This window comes from Cylas formicarius, unplaced genomic scaffold (assembly GCF_029955315.1).
Source record: "Cylas formicarius isolate icCylForm1 unplaced genomic scaffold, icCylForm1.1 PGA_scaffold_31__1_contigs__length_22297, whole genome shotgun sequence".
Taxonomy (NCBI): domain Eukaryota; kingdom Metazoa; phylum Arthropoda; class Insecta; order Coleoptera; family Brentidae; genus Cylas; species Cylas formicarius.
Window position 1 is genome coordinate 7501 of NW_026844320.1, and position 10000 is coordinate 17500.

At 46.2% G+C, this 10000-nt stretch overlaps 3 non-coding genes across 3 annotated transcripts in view; all 3 read right to left on the bottom strand.

Annotated features, from left to right (window-relative positions):
- Positions 1-1235, bottom strand: part of LOC132698892 (large subunit ribosomal RNA) — a 4073-nt gene extending 2838 nt beyond the window's left edge. Inside the window, exon 1 of the ribosomal RNA XR_009618440.1 lies at positions 1-1235. This exon is cut by the window's left edge and continues 2838 nt beyond it. This is a non-coding gene — a ribosomal RNA (large subunit ribosomal RNA).
- Positions 1236-1743: 508 nt separating this feature from the next.
- On the bottom strand, positions 1744-1898 carry LOC132698890 (5.8S ribosomal RNA). Its single transcript, XR_009618438.1, has one exon. It is a non-coding gene; the product is annotated as a 5.8S ribosomal RNA (ribosomal RNA).
- A 566-nt stretch (positions 1899-2464) lies between these two features.
- LOC132698891 (small subunit ribosomal RNA) lies at positions 2465-4395 on the bottom strand. The gene has a single exon (XR_009618439.1). It is a non-coding gene; the product is annotated as a small subunit ribosomal RNA (ribosomal RNA).
- Positions 4396-10000: the final 5605 nt, after the last annotated feature.

The window sequence follows — 10000 nt, forward strand, 5'->3', positions numbered from 1 at the left end:
GAGGGAACCAGCTACTAGATGGTTCGATTAGTCTTTCGCCCCTATACCCAGTTCCGACGATCGATTTGCACGTCAGAATCGCTACGGACCTCCATCAGGGTTTCCCCTGACTTCGTCCTGACCAGGCATAGTTCACCATCTTTCGGGTCCCAGCGTGTACGCTCTTGGTGCGCCTCTTCTCGCGATGAGAACGAGACGCCCCGGGAGTGCGAGGCGACCGCTTTAAAGGCGAATCGCCCATCCTCCCTCGGTTCGCGCGAGACGAACCTTTACTTTCATTACGCCTTTAGGTTTAGCGAATCCCAATGACTCGCGCACATGCTAGACTCCTTGGTCCGTGTTTCAAGACGGGTCCTGAAAGTACCCAAAGCTATAGCGTCGCAGATCGGTCACGCTTTTTTACGAGCGAGGGTCGGTTCGAGAACTTCGAGGCCAACAGTCACCGGAGGTCGGTACCAGGCACCGGGTCCGATAGCCGACTAGTATCCGGAGCGCTTGCCGCGAGTCGAACGCTTTTAAAGCGACCCGTGACCTTTCTCGTACCGTCGAGCGAGTCGGTCAGGATACCGCGGGTCCGCGCGATTCGAGAAAACCGCGCGGGCTCCGCCGCGGACCTTAGACCGACGCCCGACGGATCGCGACGTCCTACCAGGAGAAAAGTGCACGCGTTCGATGCCGGGTCGAAAAACGTAAGGCGCGGAAAAGGTAACGGGTAACCGTCCTCCCCGTCGCGCGAACGTCTCGCGCCGACTCCGAAACGCGAATGAATTTCTCCCTTCGACCTTTCGGGTTTCTCAGGTTTACCCCTAAACGGTTTCACGTACTATTGAACTCTCTCTTCAAAGTGCTTTTCAACTTTCCCTCACGGTACTTGTTCGCTATCGGTCTCGTGGTCATATTTAGCCTTAGATGGAGTTTACCACCCGCTTAGGGCTGCACTCTCAAGCAACCCGACTCTGAGGAGATCCCTCCCGCGATCGACGGCGGTCGCTACGGGCCTGGCACCCTCTATGGGCTGTGGCCCCGTTCAAGAAGGACTTGGACGCGCCGGACGATCTCGGGATAACGGAACCTCCCTAACACCACATTTCCCGGCGCCCGGTATCGGCCGCGGGATTCGGTGCTGGGCTCTTCCCTGTTCGCTCGCAGCTACTGAGGGAATCCTAATTAGTTTCTTTTCCTCCGCTTATTAATATGCTTAAATTCGGCGGGTAGTCTCACCTGCTCTGAGGTCGATCGATAAAATCATTATATATATATATATATATATATATATATAAATATATATATAAAACGTAGACGTGAATTTCGAAACGGTTCAGCGTTTATATTTAAAACCGCTATATCCACCACTCGTTACGCGGCCGCAAACGATCAGACGTCGGACACCTTTTCTTCTTATCGAGAAAATAACGGACACGACGATCGTCAATTTTGCGCGGACCTGCGACATACGCGGGCGGTTTTAATTACGCTCGTCTCTCGCGCTTTTAAGCGAGCGCGACGCGACGAACCGGTGCGTCGAAAATCGACGTCGTTCGCAAACTCGGTCGCGTTCCTTAGAACGCGGCCGGAGTTTCGCTTTCGCGTTTTAAAACGTCGCGAGACCGGGTAGGAGAGAGATCGCGCGCTAAGCGCGAACGTGCTGTTGCTCCTCACTCCTTCCCGCGCTACACGTCCAACTCGCTCCGACGTTTCTCGCGCCTCGCGGGCGAAAAAACCGAGCAGTCTTTAAATTGGATACGACCCTCAGCCAGGAGTGGTCCGGGAACAGAATCCGAGGACCGCAATGTGCGTTCGAAATGTCGATGTTCATGTGTCCTGCAGTTCACAAGTTGACGCGCAATTAGCTGCGTTCTTCATCGACCCACGAGCCAAGTGATCCACCGTTTAGGGTAATCTTTTTTCGATCGGTTTAACGCTTTTCGTCTCCGAAAAAGAGTCGTCGGCGTTGTTATCGACACATACATTTTTTTTACGGAAGGCGAGGTATATACCTTTCGACGTAAAAAAAAAAAAAAAGTTCGATTTCGGGCCGGTCTATCCGACGGAACACTTCGCCGCGCGCCCTTTGTTCTTTATTATTCAGACGGTAGGCGCGCGCGCGTTCGCGTTCGGACGACCCGCGCCGGTTTAAAGTTTATATACACACCTCCTCGCGGGTCGCGGGTGGGTGTAAGTACTTTTCGGTGCTCCGGGCGAATATCGTTTGACACCTTGTCGACGGCGAGCGCGAAACTAGGTTTCGCGCTTCGAGTTCCGTCTAGGTACCCGGAATTTTGTCGGCGCTCCTCCTACTCCTACTCCTCTCTCCCCTTTTTTACGGTGGTCGAGTGGTCGTCGTAGTCGTCGAATTTAATCGCGGCCGACTTAAAGATCGACGCGAGATATTTTCGACCGAGCGTCAGCGACAAAAATTCGTTCGACTAAATAAAGACAAACTGTGTAATTTTTATTATCACTTTAATGATCCTTCCGCAGGTTCACCTACGGAAACCTTGTTACGACTTTTACTTCCTCTAAATGATCAAGTTTGGTCAACTTCCCGGACACATCGACGACGCCGAAACGCCATCGGCGTATCGGTCCGAAGACCTCACTAAATCATTCAATCGGTAGTAGCGACGGGCGGTGTGTACAAAGGGCAGGGACGTAATCAACGCGAGCTTATGACTCGCGCTTACTGGGAATTCCTCGTTCATGGGGAACAATTGCAAGCCCCAATCCCTAGCACGAAGGAGGTTCAGCGGGTTACCCGGGCCTCTCGGCCAGGGAGGACACGCTGATTCCTTCAGTGTAGCGCGCGTGCGGCCCAGAACATCTAAGGGCATCACAGACCTGTTATTGCTCAATCTCGTGCGGCTAGAAGCCGCCTGTCCCTCTAAGAAGAATTGTTTGTACGCAGACAGTAAAAACCGCGCGCGACAACGGGGCGAACCCCGAGCCGGCCGGCCTTTGAGATGTCTAAATACGCCTAGTTAGCAGGCTAGAGTCTCGTTCGTTATCGGAATTAACCAGACAAATCGCTCCACCAACTAAGAACGGCCATGCACCACCACCCACCGAATCAAGAAAGAGCTCTCAATCTGTCAATCCTTCCGGTGTCCGGGCCTGGTGAGGTTTCCCGTGTTGAGTCAAATTAAGCCGCAGGCTCCACTCCTGGTGGTGCCCTTCCGTCAATTCCTTTAAGTTTCAGCTTTGCAACCATACTTCCCCCGGAACCCAAAAGCTTTGGTTTCCCGGAAGCTGCCCGCCGAGTCATCGGAGGAACGTCGGCGGATCGCTAGCTGGCATAGTTTACAGTTAGAACTAGGGCGGTATCTGATCGCCTTCGAACCTCTAACTTTCGTTCTTGATCAATGAAAACGTTTTTGGCAAATGCTTTCGCTTCTGTCCGTCTTGCGACGATCCAAGAATTTCACCTCTAACGTCGCAATACGAATGCCCCCATCCGTTCCTATTAATCATTACCTCGGGGTTCCGAAAACCAACAAAATAGAACCGAGGTCCTATTCCATTATTCCATGCACACAGTATTCAGGCGAAGTTTTAGCCTGCTTTAAGCACTCTAATTTGTTCAAAGTAAACGTGCCGGCCCACCTCGACACTCAATGAAGAGCACCGCGGCAGGATTGAGTTGGACCGCCCGCGTGAACGGGCTAAGTCCACCGGCAGGACGTCTCGCGGCACGCCAGTTAACACCGCGGACGATGAACCGGCGGCGCGAGACACAAATTCGACTACGAGCTTTTTAACCGCAACAACTTTAATATACGCTATTGGAGCTGGAATTACCGCGGCTGCTGGCACCAGACTTGCCCTCCAATTGATCCTCGTTAAAGGGTTTAGAGTGTACTCATTCCGATTACGGGGCCTCGGATGAGTCCCGTATCGTTATTTTTCGTCACTACCTCCCCGTGCCGGGAGTGGGTAATTTGCGCGCCTGCTGCCCTCCTTGGATATGGTAGCCGTTTCTCAGGCTCCCTCTCCGGAATCGAACCCTGATTCCCCGTTACCCGTTACGACCATGGTAGGCGCAGAACCTACCATCGACAGTTGATAAGGCAGACATTTGAAAGATGCGTCGCCGGTGCGAGACCGTGCGATCAGCGTAAAGTTATTCAGAGTCACCAAGTTGAACGATGTCGGGCGCGAACCCGCCACCGATTGGTTTTGATCTAATAAAAGCACTCCTTCCGTCTCCGGTCGGACCTCTGTTTGCATGTATTAGCTCTAGAATTACCACAGTTATCCAAGTAATTGTGGGTACGATCTAAGGAACCATAACTGATTTAATGAGCCTTTCGCGGTTTCACCTTAATTTGGCTTGTACTGAAACATGCATGGCTTAATCTTTGAGACAAGCATATGACTACTGGCAGGATCAACCAGGGAGCTGTTCTACGTGTCGAGCGCGCCGCCGCCGCCGCCGCCACGGATGACGACGATCGGGCGCGGTACGACAACAAACAGTCTCTTTTTTAAAAATAATAATTACGCGCGCGAAACGCGTTTATTTTATTTTTAAATAGAAACAGACGCGACCACTTTGTGTGGCGGTGATAGCGTGCGAGTACGGAAATGAACCGTTCCCGACGCCACACTCGTTATTATTATTATTCGGACGCGATCCGTCCAATTTTTTTTTGTTGGTAATAAATATCGAGACGACGTGAGTGCGCGATCAAACAATCCGACTCGCGCGCGCATAATAAGCTTTAAAATGCGGCGCGCGTCGAACCGATGTGCCTCGGGCAACGAACGTCGATCGACGGAAATTTTCGGACATTCTCTCGATCACTCTTCGCTAGATTGAAAGCGACACGAGATTTCTCGAAAGAAACGTTCCGGATTCGCATATAAACTCGCTCGGTTAGATGAGAGTTATCGCAAATTTTTCGGAAGAAAAATATTATAGGGCGACCGCTTTCGAACCACGAAGTGCCAAATCTTACTTTAAAACACCCGCTAAGTTCGCGATCTAGCTGTATAAGGTGCGGAGCCTTAAAATGTTTTCGAACGCTCGAGCAATCGCTGCTACGAAGACGGGCCGATGGCAAACGAAAAACGGTCTACGTTCCCGTACCGATGAAGGAAACCAATTTTTCTTAAAAAATTGAACCCACGATACGAAAATGTTAAGCGAGCCAATTAATCGCGCCAAACGGTCGACTCGAAGGCGATCTAACGATCGAAAAAGCATTTTGCTCTGCGAAGGGAGAAGTGTCTATACGCACGACGCGGCGGTCGCGCTCGAGACCATCTCACCTATTATAGGTAACGGACCATTCCTTAGTCTTCCGAACGTTTCACGTGAAAACCCGAATATCGGCTGCGGCGGGCAAATAAAGTTCGGAGCGAAACTTTCGCTCGTGGTTACGTTCGATTTGGTTAAAGCGGGCACTTTTTCAAATATTTTTTTTTCTTTACTTACTTTTGTTAACTGACCGCCGGTTCCGGTTCCGACTTAAAAATAAATCGCCGTCCCCGGATTTTGTCGGACGATACTCTCCATCATTTTTAATTTCGGGTGTTTGCATTTTTTTTTCTCGCGATTTAATAAATTCATTATTAAACATTTATAAGTCCGTCTTCTTTAATATTGCGGACCAGCGGGAAGAGAGTTTTGTTTTTTTTTTTTTATTTTATTCATTTTAACATATACTCCCATAAAAGGTTTTTGCCGCTAGCCGCGAGCAGAGAAAAATAAGCAAAACTAACCGAAACAAAGCAAAAATAAGCAAAACTAACCAAAATTAACCGAATATAACCAAAATTAAACAAAACTAACCAAAAGGAACAAAAATAACCACAACTAAGCAAAATTAATCATAACAAACCAAAATTGGCCAAAGTTCGGCAAAACAAACCAAATTATCCAAAACTAAGCAAAATTAAGCAAAAGTAGTCAAAATTAACAAAAACAAGCCAAACTTATCCTGAACAAACCAAAACTAACGATAATTAAGCAAAAATAGGAAACGTTCACAAAAACTAACCGAAACGAACCATAACTAACTAATAGCGGCCGAAACTGGAAATAATAAACCAAAGTAAACAAAACTAAGCAAAATTAAGCAAAAGTAGTCAAAATTAACAAAAACAAGCCAAACTTATCCTAAACAAACCAAAACTAACGATAATTAAGCAAAAATAGGAAACGTTCACAAAAACTAACCGAAATGAACCCTAACTAACTAATAGCGGCCGAAACTGGAAATAATAAACCAAAGTAACCAAAACTAAGCAAAATTAAGCAAAAGTAGTCAAAATTAACAAAAACAAGCCAAAATTATCCTAAACAAACCCAAAACTAACGATAATCCTAACTAACCAATAGCGGCCGAAACTGGAAATAATAAACCAAAGTAACCAAAACTAGCGAAAATTCAGCAAAAGAAACCAAAATTAACCGTGTAACAAACCCAAATCAACCAAACCAAAAAAAAAAAACATGCAAAACTTCACCAAAACGAACCACAATTCGCAAAAACTAAACAAACACAAACAAAATTAAGCACACTCAAATAAAAAGTAATCAAAACTACGTTCAACACGAACTGACCTAATTAAATAAAAAAATAGGAAAATTCAATTTTGCTAACCAAAAACGTCAATCGAAATAAACGCGAAACCGGGTTCCTGCCATTTATTTCGACGATAAGCACTTTTATCTAACTATGATTCGAAAAAAAAAAAAATAAGAAAGAAAGATATGAATAAACGAATTGATTAATATATAAAAATTGTGGTTCTGAAAAGAACCGTTTTTGGTGAATTTACACTCTCCAAGTCGACGCTCATTTATTTAGAACTGGTGTATTTTGTGACGGCTTTGGTCCCTTCACTGACGGCGTGCTTGGCCAACTCTCCGGGCAACAACAATCTCACGGCCGTTTGAATCTCTCTGCTAGTAATAGTGGATCGCTTATTATAGTGAGCCAAACGAGAAGCTTCGGCGGCAATCCTTTCGAAAATGTCGTTTACGAACGAATTCATAATGGACATGGCTTTGCTCGAAATGCCAGTATCCGGATGAACTTGCTTCAACACTTTGTAAATGTAAATTGCGTAACTCTCCTTCCTCCTGCGTTTCTTTTTCTTATCACTCTTCGAAATATTTTTTTGAGCCTTGCCGGCTTTTTTCGCCGCTTTACCGCTTACTTTCGGTGGCATTTTCTACAATCGATTAGACGCGCGCAAAGTAACGGACTGACAAGGCCCACACCGGGCCGCAGCTATTTATTTGAGAACCGAGTCGGCCGACAAGCTCCGCCCCCGGGCATCGTTCGCCGAAGCGCTAATCCCATTGGTCCATGCCCATGTCCTATAAATAGCGCGCCCACGGTCTGCGAGAGCGTCATTGTGCTGTTAACGTTCGTGCGTGTACTATTAACGGTAATAACGATGTCGGGACGCGGAAAAGGAGGCAAAGTCAAAGGGAAAGCGAAGTCTCGTTCTAGCAGGGCCGGTTTACAGTTTCCGGTAGGTAGAATTCACCGATTACTTCGGAAAGGAAACTATGCGGAGAGGGTCGGCGCCGGAGCTCCGGTATATTTGGCGGCCGTAATGGAATATTTGGCCGCCGAAGTTTTGGAATTGGCCGGTAACGCGGCGAGGGACAATAAGAAAACCAGAATCATTCCGCGACATTTACAACTGGCGATCCGAAACGACGAGGAATTGAACAAATTATTATCGGGAGTAACGATCGCTCAGGGAGGTGTTTTGCCGAACATTCAAGCGGTTCTTTTGCCCAAGAAAACCGACAACAAAGCAAAATAAAAATTGCGGCGAGGGAAGACGATGGGAAAACGGTCCTTCTAAGGACCACAAATACTTTTCTATTTGAGATTTCGTTTCGTTTATTTAACAGATTATTAAAAAAAAAAAAAAAAAGAAACGTTCCTTCTTTTTACGTTTTCTCTTTCGGACTATAAGAAAACCGGTATAATACCTCGACATTTACAATTGCCGATCCCAGGAATTGAACAAATTATTATCCGAAGTTAAGATCGCTAGGTGGTTCTGTTGCCTAAGAAAACCGACAACAAAGCTAAATAAAGTTTTCGCCGGGAAGGAAGACGGTTCTTGTAAGGACCACAAATACTTTTCTATTTGAGATTTCGTTTCCTTTATTTCACAGATTTAATAATCACACTAACACGGGGAGAAATTAAAAATTCAAAACTTACCTCGACTCGATAATGGTTTGTTGGGCATTATACTCGAAATAACGAATAATCTTTGGAACGTATTTTGTGGTTCTGAAAAGAACCTTTTTTTTTTTTTTTTGTGTTTCCGCAAGATCGACGAAAAATTTAGCCACCAAATCCGTAAAGAGTTCTACCTTGTCTTTTTAGGGCGTACACCACGTCCATTGCCGTTACCGTTTTTCTTTTGGCGTGCTCCGTATAGGTTACCGCGTCTCTGATGACGTTTTCCAAAAACACCTTTAAAACGCCACGAGTTTCTTCGTAAATCAATCCGGAAATTCGTTTCACGCCTCCGCGACGGGCCAATCTTCTAATGGCCGGCTTGGTTATTCCCTGAATGTTATCCCTCAACACTTTGCGATGTCGCTTTGCACCACCTTTTCCCAAACCTTTGCCGCCTTTCCCTCTACCGGTCATTTTTAATACGAGCCGAGTTCTCTGATCGATATATAACAAACAAAACCGTCCGAAGTGCCACGATCAACTGACCGAAAACGGTCCGGCGCTTCGGTTTTGTCGAGTCGGAATTCGCCACGCCCAAAAAGGTCGATTGGACCAATGAGAAGAGAAAACGCTCGGGTACAAATTAAACGGACGGACGTTCGTGCGGCCATTATCTGTCGACGAGTGTTAGTGATTTGGTGTTCTAGTACGTCCGCGAACGTGTTTTATTATCATGGCCAGAACCAAGCAGACCGCTCGTAAATCGACCGGAGGAAAAGCGCCCCGAAAGCAGTTGGCGACCAAAGCGGCGAGAAAAAGTGCACCGGCAACCGGAGGAGTTAAAAAACCTCATCGCTACAGACCGGGCACCGTGGCTTTGAGAGAAATTAGACGTTATCAAAAGAGCACCGAACTATTGATCCGAAAATTACCGTTCCAACGACTGGTCAGAGAAATCGCTCAAGACTTTAAAACGGATCTGCGTTTCCAAAGTTCCGCGGTAATGGCGTTGCAAGAAGCGAGCGAAGCTTATCTCGTCGGTCTTTTCGAAGATACAAATTTGTGCGCCATTCATGCCAAACGAGTAACGATCATGCCGAAAGATATTCAATTGGCGAGGCGTATCAGGAGAGAGAGCTTAAGATTAATAATAATCTCTTTTATTATTATTAACAACAAACCGGTTCTTTTAAGAACCACAAATCATTTTCCTTTAAGATTTCGTTAAAAATTGAAAATAAAAAATAAAACTTTTTCATTTATTAATTATTTGAGAACGGCCCGGTTGGATTTTTTTTTTTTCGCAACTAACGACGTCTTTAAAAAAAATTATTAGTGGTTCTGAAAAGAACCCCCCCCACTCCCCGTTGCTTTGTAAAACCGGACGAGTTTTTATTTCGACCTCTGGTATATTTGGTGACGGCTTTCGTTCTTCTGCTTTTTCGCGGCGGCTTTTCCACCGGTTTTCGAAGGCATTATTATTCACAAAGAAAAGCGGTCTTCGCGATCGAAATGAGAAAAAACCCCGGCGAACGTATTTATATCGCGACGGAGTCGGTCAACAAGCTCCGCCCCCTGTTCGCTTTTCGGTGGGAGGAGCTTGTCAACGGACTTTCTTCTCATATAAATACGTTCGGGATATTTCTCTTAATGTTTTGCGTGATCGTCGTCGGAATCGACTACGCTTCGTTGTTAAACGAGATGCAGTTTAAAATTCGCCGGCGGATAAGTTAGAATAAGTTTGTCGTAGGGAGAACGAAATGGAAAAGAGAAAAAAGAAGAAAAAGAGAAGTCCTTTTCGAGATTTTTTAATAAATTTATACTTATATATATTTTTTAAA